General features: G+C 41.3%; 1 protein-coding gene across 1 annotated transcript in view; it reads right to left on the bottom strand.

Annotated features, from left to right (window-relative positions):
- CALD1 (caldesmon 1) overlaps positions 1 to 14,916 on the bottom strand; it is a gene marked incomplete at its 3' end in the record, with an annotated part of 194,682 nt that extends 179,766 nt beyond the window's left edge. Inside the window, exon 1 of the mRNA XM_080614850.1 lies at positions 14,802 to 14,916. The remainder of the gene's footprint in view (positions 1 to 14,801) is intronic.
- Positions 14,917 to 15,169: the final 253 nt, after the last annotated feature.

Below are 15,169 nucleotides of genomic sequence, written 5' to 3'. Positions count from 1 at the left end.
GATTTTATCAAGTGTTCAATTTTGAAGCAGTCCACTTAGTTACAATTTTACCAGAGCTTTTGAAATTAAAAAAGCTACTCTCACCAAGATGCTTTAAACAGAAGAAAATAGTGGGAAGAAATGTCAAAGGTCAGAACTGCAACTCAGTTTACTTCACTTTAATGTACACACAGAAGAATGCAAGGCAATAATTTCTCTCCTACATTCTGTCTGCATAGCACAGCTCAAGCTATCACCTCCGTCTTCTGACACTAGTCAGCTATAAGAAACAAGTATCTTAATGTTAAACCTGGCCAGCTGCAACACATTTGCTAAAGTAATTACATTTATTTTTACAGATTACATGTGCTTAGGTTTCACTTACTGATGTACTAGAAAATCAGAGGTCTCAATTTTGCAGACAAAGTTCACCACTGTTATAATCAAAGACAGCATCCAGGGCTTAAAAGCTGCTAAGCATACGTACATTTAATAAAAAAGATATACTGTAGCTAGCATGTACTATAGGATCTATCTCTTATCTGATAGCTCAAAGTACCTTATATTCCATTCTCCCTTTCCTCGTCACATTAACAAGGCTATGATAATTAGACAACAACCTAAATGTCTACATCTTTGATCTCCTTTTAAATGAAGCATTTTTAATCCACATAATTTTATGCACAAGCAATGACATTATTCTGAGTAAGCATCTGAGGTTCCTAACAAAATTCTGGTACTTCTGGCATTGACTGAATCACCCGATGGCAAAGCAATATTCAAAATGAAATTTCAGATCCTGTTGCCCTCCATCATCAGTCATGAGCACATCTAGAAGGTAGGAACTGTAAAGCCACTGACACCATTCAGATGGGTGACTAGGCACATGTTTCTTTGTGCAGCCTGCAGCAGCTATTAGTAGGAGAAGAAAGGGTGAAACAGAATTGAAAAGGCATTAACGAAAACCCCCAGAGCAGCCAAAGAATTGCTCTTTTCGAAGAACTCCCAGTCCAAACGATGACAATTAAAAGTCTCTAAAAGCACTGGATTGGGGAAATTCAGATTTTATTGTGCTGTGTCATGGCACAGCCCAAAACTGGAATGATTTCTTCCAAAAGCAGTGGGAAATACCATGCCTTAGAGTATAAATGGAAGAGTACCTTCCACATCTGATGTGCAACACCTCTAATAAGGTATTTCACTGTCTATACTGATCATCTTTGAATAATGTGCTGGGGATATTCAGAACTGTCATTTTTCTCTAGCAGACTCTTTCATACTCTAGTGAACACAATTGCTTGTTTTAATCTTGAGGGAGAGAGGAAAAAATTGCTCTTTTTACATGGCTTCCAGAGATGCATTCTGTATGACAAGTGGTTAGCAATCAAACAGGCTTCAACAGAGGTAAACCTGGCTCAAGACTTCTCAGGTTTCAAATGCAATAAGCAGTAAAACACTAGAGTATAATAATTGCCCGAAAGCTGCTTAAGTTCGCCAGAAGCTTTATATTGCTGTGATCTTATTAAACCAGAAGTAATATCTGATCAATAAAGCTGAAGTGAAGCAAAACACATACAAAATAAAGCAAACAGGCAAAAGACGAAGCAATATGGGATAGTTTTATGACCCAGTTTTATACAAACCAGCATGTCTGAGACTTGATGCCCTCTTAGCACTGCTGGCACAACAGAAAGTTTTGAATTGACACACTTGCCTTGTTAGGAAGAAACCTGCTGAGAGCACACCTGCCTCCCAGAAGAGTTTCTAGGGATCACTGAAATGAAAAGGTGAATGGTGGGCAGTGATTTGACTTCACTCTTTGGATTAAATACAACAGTCTACTTCAAGATCTAATCCTTTATAGTTGGCAAATACCATTCGACTTCCATTTAGTTTCCTCCATCCCTATCCCTTGCAAAAAAATTAAACAAACCAACAAAACCATTTCTGGTATCACTTAAGGAGCTTAATTCAGCTTTACAAAACTTCATATTTGCATTGGGAATTTGCACTTAACATTGGGCATCTCAGTCAGACATCTTTTGCATAATGCATATTGTAGGGCACATTAAAACAACATGCAATGGGCTGGAACAAGATTCAGCTGATGCTATCCATACAAACATTGTAAACCACTAATTACATTTCTTTTTAATGAAGAAAAAATGCATAAACAACTTCCATTTGCAAATATCAGTGATTTCAGTTGAGTGGAATTCTGCCTCTTCATCAAGCAGCCAAGCTTTGGAGCCACTACCAACTTTATGAATACTGAATAGGGGCATTATGTCCTTACAGAAAAGGCATATGGGTAAGGAGGACAGGTCGTCTTTTATGCACACAACAAGAACACCGACACAAGTGGATTATGTTTGTTTTCTACCACTCATGTAAATGTCAAAATATAATTTGTATCAATGATATAAATGAGACATTCCATCTCCCATAAAAATGGCCCTTCAGTTGAAGCCAGTTGCACCTGTATAAATGCAAAGTCACGTGTGGTACACAAAGGATTTCTTTCTGGTGTTTCAGAGAGATACTTCAATGCTCCTTGTGCAGCAGGCAGCACCAAAGTTGTACGAGGAACACAGCTATTTCCATGTAGCCTCCTGTCCTTTCTGCCATTAACATTTTTCAGCATAAAATTGCAATTATTCATTTCTGACAATGGTCTCCATCCCTGCTTCTTTCAATGACTTTCCACACAACCTTAGTATTCAAACAAGAGCTCTCCCACTGAAGTTTCTCTCTCTCTCAGCAGCATTTAATTTGCTTAGCAGGAAGATCCAGAGAGGACTAAAAATCTCATCACAAATCCTCCAAGCAACAGGGCCTCTATGTCACGCTTTCCACTGTGAATCTGGCAAAATACTGCAGCTAGCAGAAGCCATTTCTGCCTGATGGCAGAACAGCATCCTACATGAATAAGTCGGTCATCTCAGACCAACTCTGCAAGAACACATTTATGCATTGCCATTGGGAATAATTAGCAGTTGTTTGAACCACAGGACCACTAGCTTTTGCTGTGCTTTTTCTGCGGACAATATAATTAACTTTGGCTCAAATAGCGAACAGTAAGAATGCTGTAATAGACTGAGAAGAGATTTGTAACCTCACTCCACAACAGCTCCCTTTTAAACAAGCATATAAAGCCATTTAAAACACTACCTGTGTTTTATTGCCTCCCTCCCCCCTCAATGTGGCCTTCAGATCAAGTTTAATTATCATCATTCTGCTTTCCTTCAATACCTTAAGCAAAAACTAAAGTTACAACTACATAACTCTGTAGTCTTTAAATGTTTTCCCACCATCACTGGGACTGCAAAGAATCACACTGCAAAACACATTAGAATAAACCTTTACACCACACACCTGTAAACACCACAATTTCAAAGACTTGAGTAAAGCAAAAAGCATCTTAAAACTGTGTTTACACTGGTGGGAAATCTGGTGTTAAAAATCAAGGGAGCCATGCTAAATTCTAACCCTAAAACACAACGTTTCAAAGCATACACTGAAGAGACTGCAGATTCTGTGCCTCAGGTGCTGCTGAATGGGAGAGCAGCAAGCAGGACCACACTAAAACACAAGAATCAAGAAACCAAGATGACAAAACCTCTCTCCCTGGTCTTTCTTCACTCTTAATCAATACCTGTCACATTTTCAACTGTACTTCCTCATACACAGAGCCACAGCAAAGTCCATCTCAGAGTTGCAGACTGTGCTGTGAGCACCCAAGCATCCTGCTTTTAAATAATACCTCTGTTAGTCTTCAAGTTTTAAAGCTCTTCCCCCTTTTTGAGACCAAAGCCATAATTTCAATAGAGTACAGCCACCTTCCTACAATTTTGCAAGATTTAGCTAAGCTGAAGGCTGAGGTTGAAGGAGGATGTGATATTGCACAATTTTAAAGAGATTTGACTCGAGATATACAGTTCTTATTTCACTGCTTCTTTTGATAGCTTCAAGGCAGAATAACTGCAGATGTGGTGGTTTTGTATGATTTGGCTTCACAATAGCCGACACAATTCCTCTTTTAATTTGATATGGTTGAAATTAAGCAGCAAAAACCTGAAATTCCCTGCAGAACACTTATTCTGTCATGTTTCCTTACCATCTCCTCAAGGAAACATCAGAAATCCAAAAAAGGAAAAAACTCAGCCTAGCACTCAGAAAAATTAGATACTTCTTTGGTCATCCCTGGTACATCATCCCTATGTTTCATTTTGGGCTTACAGAGGGACTATTCAAAACAGAATTTGGTTCCTTCTCTCCCAGGTGGCCCAGCACATTTACTGCAATGTGCAGCTATGCCCATATATTTTATATGTATGTAAAGCACATTCCCCAAACTAAAACACTCTCCCAGACCAGTGGGTCTCTACCTGATTTCGGCCTCATTTACTTGCTTGCAAATGAAAAGCAGCTCCACTGAAGTCAGTGAGGTAACACTTGTATTAAACTCATGTGAGATCATGTCAGAGCCATGGTCCATAATAAACCAGCTGCCGTTAACTCTTCTGCAAGTTTCCATTCATTAGGGGATTTTTCTGCTCGAATTCACATAAGCAATATCCATGGGCCAAGAAACACATTTTAGAATGATAGCTATTTCCCCTTGCTAAAAACTAGAAAGTGAAGCAAAGTATCCCAATCCTCACTGAATAACTACAGCTGATTGTATTTTGTTAATAAACAGAGGTGTTTATGGACAAAACATGTGTGAATATACTTCAGGGAATCATCCTGCATTGCCTACAGGAAAGGGACAAAAAGACCTAAATATGTCTTTCCCAGGTTTTAATTTTTGGTTTAGTGGTGGATTTGGAGGGTTTCAGGATCAGGGGGAGGTGTTATATATGCCTATAGCTTCTGGTATTTAATTCTAAATCAGGGAAAACCCTTGAATGTAAATATTTAAATTCAGCCTTACTGACCTATAAGCACTGAACCAAGATTGATGAAACCAGTTCTATGCCTGCTAATGCCAACAGCCTTTCCATCAGTGACTTTCCATTGCCTTGAAGGGTCACAGGAGAGACAGAAATAATGTACTCAGATTATAATGTTTTTTCCAGTTCATCACACCAGTCTCCAGGCTTTCAGAACTGTACAACTGTATTTTGTCGTAAGTCAGATTCATAGTCTGTCACCACCTCAATCTGTTCATTTATAACAAAACATATTTCCTACACATATAGTAAATTCCTTTCATTTTTTACTAAGACGAACTGATCTTTATCAGATACGCTGACACAGAAGACACACATACCATTACTCCCTCCTCTCTTGTTAATATTAATTTTGCTATATACTGACTCCAAGAAAGGAGCTCGCATCCATTACAGAAGGTAGTGAATAGAAAAAAGAACAAAGAAAATGCTGTCTATCCCGGAAAAACAACTGGGTTGTTAGCACAGATGGACCCAGGAATGAAAAACTAACTTTCTGGTTTGAAAGGTAAAGCAATAAACATCTTTACTGACCATAGAAGTCCTTTATTAGACAATGGACTGAAGCTTTAAGGCAGCTCACAAACACTACAACAGGGAAGAGTAATGTTCTAAAAAACATTAACACAAATCAAAAAACTTATCTTGTAAAACTGTGATTCTGACATCCTTTATTGAAGGACCCCAACAAACAAAGGGAAGGGGAAATCTCAGTTGTGGTCAGTGAAGAGCAAGAGAGTGGAACATGAACTTCTGCAGAGCTTCTCTACAGGTAACCAGAATGAGATTGCACAAACATTGAGCTTACATACAAATGAAGGGAGGCAATAGCAGAGGAAAAATTAATCCAAAGCATACATCATTTACACTTTCCTCTTTTAAGAAGAAAAAAGAAAAACAAAACAGTCTTACATCTTGCATTTGGAACACCAAAGATGGTAAAAATGGAAGAAACAAATTTTTTTTTAAACCATGCAATAATACTTATTGTATTCAATGTGCTTATTATTCAAGGACTTTTCCCAGAGGATCCAGATGCTATTTAAGAAGCTGATATAATGCAATCCAAGTTCTGAATGAAGAAACATGAAGATCAGATATCTAGTTATTTTGGCCTCCAAATTGGCTATCCCTGATCCTTCCAAGAGCTGGAAACCAGAAGTAATCTCATGAGTTACTGTTGCATTACCCAGCTGTCACAACTTGACAGTGCTGTGCTTCTTTTGGCCATGTTAGGGTTTCTCAGTGGGCATTTCTTGGCTTGGCCTCATGATAATGGTCAAACGACATCTCAGAATTACTGCCGTCAAGAGATGAAAATCATCAACATCTCAAAGCAGTCCTAATTTACATCCTCCCTCTTGACCTTTCAGATGCAGCTGAGGGAGCCAGTTTCACCTTTAAAAAAAAAAAATTAAAAAAAAAAAAACCCACACCTCTTCTCACTGAAAAAAGGAAGCAGGCATAAAGGGCTACCAAACAGAATGGTCAGTTTTCCTTAACACTAGAACCAGAAGCAGTGCCATGTGTCAAAAAGAAATTTACTGAGAAGCCAAATCATTTGCGGGCTGCCAGTCAATAGCTAACCTAAACTGCCAGGTAAATCTGTAACCACCCTATGGCAGGTCACCTGTAAGAAACTCTGCCTTCCTCACATGGACAAAAATTCATATTACCAGTTTCACTTATTGAAAACAGTAGATGTGCCCAATTGTATACGGAAACAGAAGCTGAAATATACCTCTGTCACAGAGCTGTGATCCTTCCTGGGAGGCACAACATTTTGGAGAAGCGGAAGACTGGCTTCAAATCCAGTCAACCTATTCTCTGGCTTACTACAACATCCATTTTAACCATGTCAGCTTAAGTGGCTTCAAAATATGAGTAACTGGATATTGTGCAATGAGGCATGCAGTCTGTGAGATCAGACTGATCAATCAGCCCTTCAGGCCACAAAGATGTGGGTTTTCATCAGATTTCACATAGGGGTAGGATCCAAGACATAATCTCTAAATCTGCAAATATTACACAATCATATTTCTTACTCAATGTAACACAAACTCTCAAAAATCTCCAGCAGAGAACCTTAGGTATCTCCACTCTTCTTATGATATAAAACGCAACCAAACTGCCTTCCCCACATGATTTTGATGGCAGAGAGAGTACTGATCCCTAAACAAAATAAACTGAAAAGCAAGAATGTAAACACAACTGTGCTCCAGTGACTTCGCATCTTAATGTCATCTGTGTAGGGTTTCACTGCAGTAACTGATGCGGTGGAAGGAAAGCCCCTGAAGGGTATGTGGAGCACTGGGGACTGCTTCTGAAACTTCCATCCAAAGCACATTGCTCCTTTCTTTCCCCGAAACTCATACCGATTCATACATACACCAATTTCCTATTTGTTTCACTTCTGTGGTCCCATCACTGTCTCTGAAATTCTGGCATTTAATCATTGTTTTTGCTAAAGTTAGTTCTTTATGCCTATTGAGAATAGGATTTTGTCTGCTAATCCCAGCCTTTAGTCATATAAATCCACAACAGATGCACTGAAGACAGAGGAGCTACATCTATGTATACTGGTAGAGGAAATGTCTTTTTCTTGTTTGGGTTGTATAGGGGGAAAGAGAGGAAATAAGCTGGTGTGTCTGGTTTTATGGGGGAGAGTTAAGTGGCAAACCAAACTGACTGCAGTTTACAGGGGTCTAAATAAAGGAACAAGAAAAAAAAAGTAGTTACAGAGCTTTTAATAACATAGAGCAAACTGCAAACAACCTACAAGCAAAAGTTGCTGCCTTTCCTTTTTATTGTCATAAGGCATTACTTCTTGATTGTACACTGTGTCCAGTGAATAAGCCGTTTGCGGTTGGAGTGAATGAAGCGCAGACCTTTCCCATATATGGCAGGCCTTTTAATCATCAGGGAGCAAACTAGCAGTGGAATTTTACTGGCTTTCTGGGTTTGCAGTGCCCTCTCTTGTATGAAATACCATTTCCCAGTGAGTGCTTATTACTGGGATTTTGACCCAATTTCCTGCTGCCTTGTTCTTCAGGGATGAGTAGCAAGCCAAACAAAAAGAGTCAGTTTCTGATAGCAAGCAGTCCACTGTGAATTCCGAGTAACTCAAAGAAATCAAACAGATTTGCACTAAGGTAACTGAGATCAGACACTATATATACATATATATATATATATTTACATATGTATCAAACAATATGGTTTACATCACTGTTATGTTGTAAAGCAGGATCAGAGTCAGGCCAGCTGATGCCCAAGTTAGAACTTCTCCCCCATTTTCACCAATGCAACAGAAACCAGGCAATTGATGTTTAAAGTTACTGGCATAGCAATAGGGAAATTCTCAGCTGGCCTGCTTTTGTCAGTGTAACATACATTAGCCACAGAAATGCTTGGCTCAGTGTCATCTGGATTGCCTAAACACTCTTATTCATATTTATAGCAATTAAAATGCTGCACTTCAGTCTTCATAATCCCAGTTTTGTTTGAAGTGGCAAAGCAACACCTATGGCTTATCAAACATCTGAATGAAACCCCTCATTTTCATAGCAGGGGTGTGGCACTGTGCGTGGGGCTAAGCTGTTCCCGAAGCCATGCAAAGCAGCAAACCCTCTGCTATCTGAGGACCCGGGGTGCAGCACTCCATAGCCTCCTATGAAGGATGCTGACTAGAGGTATACAGCAGCACCAATGGGTTAAAGCTGTGCAGGTGAGAGCTAACCAAATTCTTCTGATCTCAGAGCTAACTCAGCCCACTCCCATTTCCAAACATTGCAGCCAAGCTCTAGGAATTTTTTTCCAAACCTATGAGCTTTAACTAGGCAGGAGCAAAGCCAAATTCTGCCCTGGCTCAATGGCTTTTGAAATTGGTGAGGGAAAGCAGGTTATTACTAGGTCATTAGGAAGATGCAGGCTGAAACTCCTTAGAGCCTTTGCTGCATCTGCAGCTGATCCCAGAAGACTGAGCAGAAACCGTCCTCAGTAAAATGACTTGTATTAGAAAATTATGATCTGGGCTATCAAATAAGCACTGGTAGGTCCTCTGAAACAGTGAGAAGTTAAAATAAGGTTCTGCATTTCCTTCTGGAACGAGAGAGAGAGATTTTACTGGACTGAACACTGTGGCTCCAAAAAAAAAAAAAAAAAAACTGGGAAGGGAGGAGGACCATTTCACCATTAGAGAGCTCACTGACAAAGAGAAGAATGAAGTGTGAAAAGGGTAGTAACATACCCTGTGGCAGTCAGAAAGACAACGGGAACATCAAAGCCTTGCAAATAAGAAACAAACAAGGGCCTGATCACAGACTGCTTTCACTTGGGCAGAGCTCCCTTTGAAGATAACTGGAATCCAACTGGCATGAGTCTGCAGGACCAAACCTTGGCTTCTGAAGGAGCACAGGAAGTGCTCCTCCTGTGCTCACTTCTTGCACTGCTTCTCCCTAGCCGGTGCCAGCTGCCTGGCAGAAGGACATAAAACAAGCTGCCAACAAATGTCAGGACCTTTGTTTACAGAGCTGTCATAGGTTCAGGTTCCCACAGCAATCTGATGAATCATGAATGCTGGTTCTCCCTCACTCCAAGTTATTTAACTTTTAAAAGTGCACACAGCAATTTCCATGTCCTTTGGATCTCCTTATCCTAAAAGAAAGGTTGGGAAGGTCAATGCAGGTGGAGAGGGGTTTGCGCGCACACACACGCGTGTACATGCACGTCTATGTGCAATGAAATATTCTTCCTGCGTTTAGCAATACCCTCATTTCAAATCTGTTGGCCTACAGTTACTTGTCTGAATAGATCAAAATCCAGAGCATTTACAGCAAAATTTTATCTCCAGAAATCTATTTATAACCCTTCTATGAGCTAAATTCCAAAGATTTTTTTTTTTTTTTTTTTCCCATTTAAGGACATAAACCAGAAAATGTGCAAACGGGTGGGTTCCACTTTGCTTCACACCCTGGACAGCAAGTCTCAAGGGAAATGCTCTTTATTTGTACTCTGTACACAAGAGGGTGTGGAAACATGTAATGTTGTTTCCATTGCCTGAAATCTTTCCCTAGTATTTTCCCCCACTGCAGCCTGGCCTGACCCCAGGAGTTACAATTTCAAATGCTCTCATCAACATGAAACTGGATAAGCAGATAAGGTTCAGCAGCTTCTCTTCCCAGCCTATGACACTGTGGCAAGCCTGTAAGCAAACACTGTCATCCTATGTTTTTGTACACACATGACAACTTCACAGGAAGGCTCTGTCTCAGCTGCATCAAGCACAGTTAAATCTGCAAGCACCCAAGAAATTCCCTTCAGATATGTCAGTGCAGTGTCACTGCTGGCCCATCTTCCACCTCATCTGCTGGGCTTCATGGTTTTATATCCACAATCTAAAGAAATGAGTTCATAGTATAATACATATATGTGTGGGAAAAGAAACAAACAAAATATAAAACCAAACAAACAACAAAAACCAACAAACCAAAGAAAAACCCCAAACATACAAAAAAACCCAGAAGTTATATTTTTGCTGGGAAATCTATCAATAATAAGGTTTTAACCAGTGCTTAAACTTGGCATTTGGCATTACAAATTCTTTATAGACACTAATGAATTAAGCCCCAGCAGCCATATGGGCTAAATACAAAAAGGCACAGATTACCCTTTACTTGAAGATACAGAAACAGACACACAGCCATTAAGTGACTCACCAGGTATTTATGACCACAGGAAAAATTTCAAAGGAGAAATTACCCCGGCGGCTTAAGATATGGCTGCGTTTTTCCTTTCTCTCTTCTCCCTGCTTCCTCAGTTATTTGCTCCTGCCCCCGCTGCAAGCCAGCAGGACAGTCCCCACAAGAACTTCTTCCTGGCTTCAACCCAGAGTTGCATGGACACTGCTATAGGTAGGATCTTCCGATCAGGAGGTGCCCCTATGCTTCATAGACAGTGTTTTTCCTCTTCAAAGGGCAGACACATGGGGCAGGGAGGGAGAAAGAGGCATCAGTTAGTGGTGGTGGTTCCTGGCCATAGGTGGAGGAGGTGAGTGCCCCAGCTCAGAGCCCACTCACCTCTCCAGGGGGAAGCCCAGCAAGCCTGGGCACTGCCATACCTGGATGCACAGCAGTTCTGCAAGACAAAGCAGCCGCCACCAGCTTTACAAGTGAGAAAGTCCAAAAGGCTGCATTCCTCACAGAGGTTGCTAGTTGATGCTTGGGAAGAGGGACAAAGTAGAGATCACACTGCTAATGCTAGTATCTGCTTTGGCAGCCAGGCTGCCAGCCCCACACCATTTATAAAGCACTAAGCACAGTTCCAGAGAAAAACACACATGAAAAGAAGCACTTCCTTATGCAGGATGTAAACCATACAGCTAACATATCAGACCTTGCAGCTAAATAACGGTGTTACGTGCCCTAACCGTCATGGTTAATCAAATCTGTTTCAAGAAAAGTAGCAGCAAGCTCCCCCAGGGGTGGGAGGGATCCCAAATTACAATGTACTGAGTGCCCTTCCCCACTGGGCTAGCTGAGCTGTACAAAAGCATCAGGAAAGGCAAAAAGAAATTGTTCCATAGTTCAACTGTCCTATGACCTCAGTGTTTCATCCAGAAAGGTCAGATCTAATCTGATCTTCAATGCCTTCGAGTCAAATATCAGCCTTAGCCAAATCCTCAACAAACTGTTCGGATGCATTCAACAGCTACAGCTCCCCAGCAAACACCACCACCTGAAAAGTAAGTGCCACCACATAGGGAGGTGACTTGCTTCCAGGGCAGTCGCCCCCAAAATCTGTTCTCACCAGGTTGTGGGATTTAAACCACCCAGGAGCTACAAACAAACCCAGCAAACCGGCCCCTGCACATGCACGCTTCTGAAGGTGAGAGCTCTAATAAGAAGGAAGCAGCTTTCTTGTTACAAGCTGCCAGGGGGGAGTTACTAAGAAGAGACAATTTTTAAAGAATGAAAACTTGCTTTGAAGATAGGCTCTCACTCTTTGCAGTCACAGGCCTGTGTGCCTCAGGCTTTGTACACCTGGAGCCCGATCCTGCTAACTCCTCATAAAGCTCCCCTCAAAGGCAATGAAATGTTCACGGGATTGCGCTTCTCATTCTGCCCTGTTACCTTTTTTGGTGCTTTCTCTGATACCCAGGAGAGTCCAGAGAAGCACAGCAGATGAACAGCGAATCTTGCTCTCTTGGCCCTCTCTTTCTTAGGTGTACATGGTTTCCTGTCCCCTTTTGCTCATATGCATCAGGCAAATGTACTAAGTTGTACACTTGGCAGACAGGGGTTAACAATTCCACTGAACTGTAATACAAATTAAAACTCATGCAGCCAACAGCATAGGTCTCAGGTAGGCAACTACTATTTGTCCTGCAGGAAGGGAATCCTACAGGCTCTCATTTTCTGCTATAAAAAGATCACCCCCATAGGCAAGGCCACTCCGGCTGTATGCAGGGAAGGGTGAAAAAAGGACTTCCAGCCAGGCCCTTGATAGATCCTTCCTGGCGTTTTTCTTTTCATATGGCAGAAGCTACCCCACAGCAAGCCAGCAGAAAAGCCTTGCCTTTTCCAGTGCAATAAGTGGCACTGCACTCTAACACTGTATGGGTCCAGACGGATGTTGACCAGCGTGCATCCATGCCATGTGTAGTCCCATGAATGAGACCTGGAGTAAGAAACCTTTCCATCTTAATGCAATTTAATTTTCCCTCTAAGGCTAGCCAGAGGAACTTACAACCCCTCTTTCCTTTCAGATCACATAGATTTCAATGCCATTATTGCATCATCTATCAGTGTTGGACTGGAAATAAAAGCACAAGGGAAGTTACCACTTTCTCAGGCCACTCCATGTCCGAATAATATTGTGAGTGTATAAAGTAGCAATTGTGGAAAATCCCTCATTTAATGCTTACATGCTTACATCACTCACTCTCAGAGAGTATTGAGACTACACAGAACTCCCCTTGCATCAGAACTTGCATCCATTAATGATGGTATTGATTTCACCAAGACTAATCTGTGAATGAAGGCTGTGGAATTGATCCTCTTGTCGTTGCATGCTGCAACAACGGGGAGTTTTCAGGAAATACAAATTATTTCAATTTAGTCTCCTGTTCACAGGCATCTTATCCAGGGTGTCTCCCCTCCCATCACGACTTAGATATTAATGTGTGCAGGTTTTACTGATGAACAAACTTGCCCATCAAAAAAGTCTCCCAAAGAAAGGCAGACCTATACTTTTTTAAACACATGGAGAAAAGTTCAGCCTCCAGCCTAAAACCTTAAAGTCAATTTAATTAAGCAAATGGACTGCTTCCCTGAACCATCGCTCCGTTTGTAATTTATGTTAAAACAGCCCATTTCATTTGTTTTGGTGCATGGTATATGTAGTCTTAGGATGCCATCCTGTCTCTCAATGGCAGGAGAAAAAGGCATGAAACTTGTCTGTAGATGCATATGCTCACAGAGAACATACTGCTACATTTAATGAGACAGAGACAGAAGGGAGGTAGGGTCCCAGGGTTGATGACAAATCATACAAGCACAATCACTCACAGCATGATATCTAAAATAGACAAATTATAATAAATACACAGTTCTCACAAAAGAAACACTCTGCCTCCTTATTTTCTTTGAGCTGCTGCCAAGGAGGGAATGTGTTACTTTCACAAATTATTCTCTTGTATGCCTTTTAGCAAGAGAAACCTTCTCAGCAAAGCAAAATTCCATTAAAACTGCATACTCTGAAAAGAAATACTCCTCTGAAAAAAAATTATATATGCTTGACAAAAAGTAATTGTTCAAAGTTATCTTGCCCATTTTTCCAAACAATATGTATGAGAAAAATCAAATCTATCGCTGCAGGTCTGGCCAGAGTTTGGTCAATGTCTGCTGCTCCCAAGTATCCGTCTGCTGCTAACTTCATCCCTCCCTTCATTTTTTCCCAGCTCTTTCTCTGAGAAATTCCCTGCTATGCAGAATATCATGCTATCAGCAGCCAGCCTTGCACAATGCTTACAAACTGTCCGAGCATGTCAAAGGAGCTGGGAAGCAGAGTCTGCTCACTGGCTCTCTCCAGCAGCACTCTGACTGACACAGACGCAGACTTAAGAGCTCCAGTCCTACCCAAGCGCATTTTTCTCTCCCTTTTAACAGGAAAGACAACTTCACAAGAAGCATTCTGGCAGTACACTGCTACGCATGTTGAGGGCTGAAAACAAAAACGGATGCCATCTATTGTCAACAGTACTCCTATGAAAGGCTGCCATGACAGACATCTGCTCAGCAAGGATCTGATCAGTTACATTAACCAGAGCTTTACTGTATCTGTATCAGTTACAGCAGGAAGACTGCCTTTACAATCAGGCTGCCCTGAAAGCCCAGGTATTAAGTTGCAAAATGAAAAGCATTTCATCAGCCATTACTACATTAAGAGCTTTTTCATTGCAATTCCTTTTAAAAAAAAGAAAAAGAAAAAGAAAAGGAAAAAAAAGGGGGGGTTGGAACACAACACACAGATTATTGCTCTACTAACAAGCCTGCTGCAGGAGTGGGACCAGCACACATCCTGTCCTGCACCCAAAGCCTTGCTCCCAGCAGCTCCTCATTACGGTCCATTGGGGTGAGCAAGCATGCAGCCCCCCCTTTACCCACCCAGCATAGATATCTCCCTTAGTTCACCTCAAACATCTGGAAAGGGGGTGCATAGAGAGAGAAGGAGAGTAAAAATAGTACCCGACACTTTCGCACTGTTCCCACAACTGGTTAGATTTCGCATGCTGCTTAAACTCTAGCCATAACGCAAATGCAGTCAGACCAGCTCGCTTCCAAACAAATACGTATCTTAAGTCCTTACCTCTGGCTGAAAAGTTTTCAACTAGTAGGAAGGAAATGAATAACTGGCTGCTTGGGCAGGAGCACAGCAAGAAAAGCACACCAGCAGCCTCACACACAGCTCTATTCAATAAAACTACAGCTTTTCCTTGGCCCCTCCCAAAAGTCAATGCTAAGTGAATACATATCCCTTATGTTTACAATTGGCAGGCAGCGGTATGCATTGTCCTCAATTTATTCTAATAGGCAGCCAATGACTGTGCACAAGCCAAGGTGGGTTCAGCCTGCCTGCAGAGATGCCTGTCATTCCCTAGGCATGCTCAGGAAGCCACTCATCAGAAAACCAAGACCTAAAAAGCTCCGAAAATTCGTGCAAGCTGCCAAAACTGT

Source organism: Psittacula echo (assembly GCF_963264785.1).
Source record: "Psittacula echo genome assembly, chromosome: 1".
Classification (NCBI taxonomy): domain Eukaryota; kingdom Metazoa; phylum Chordata; class Aves; order Psittaciformes; family Psittacidae; genus Psittacula; species Psittacula echo.
The sequence above is the reverse complement of the archived record's forward strand: the minus strand, read 5'-3'. Positions and strand labels throughout refer to the sequence as shown.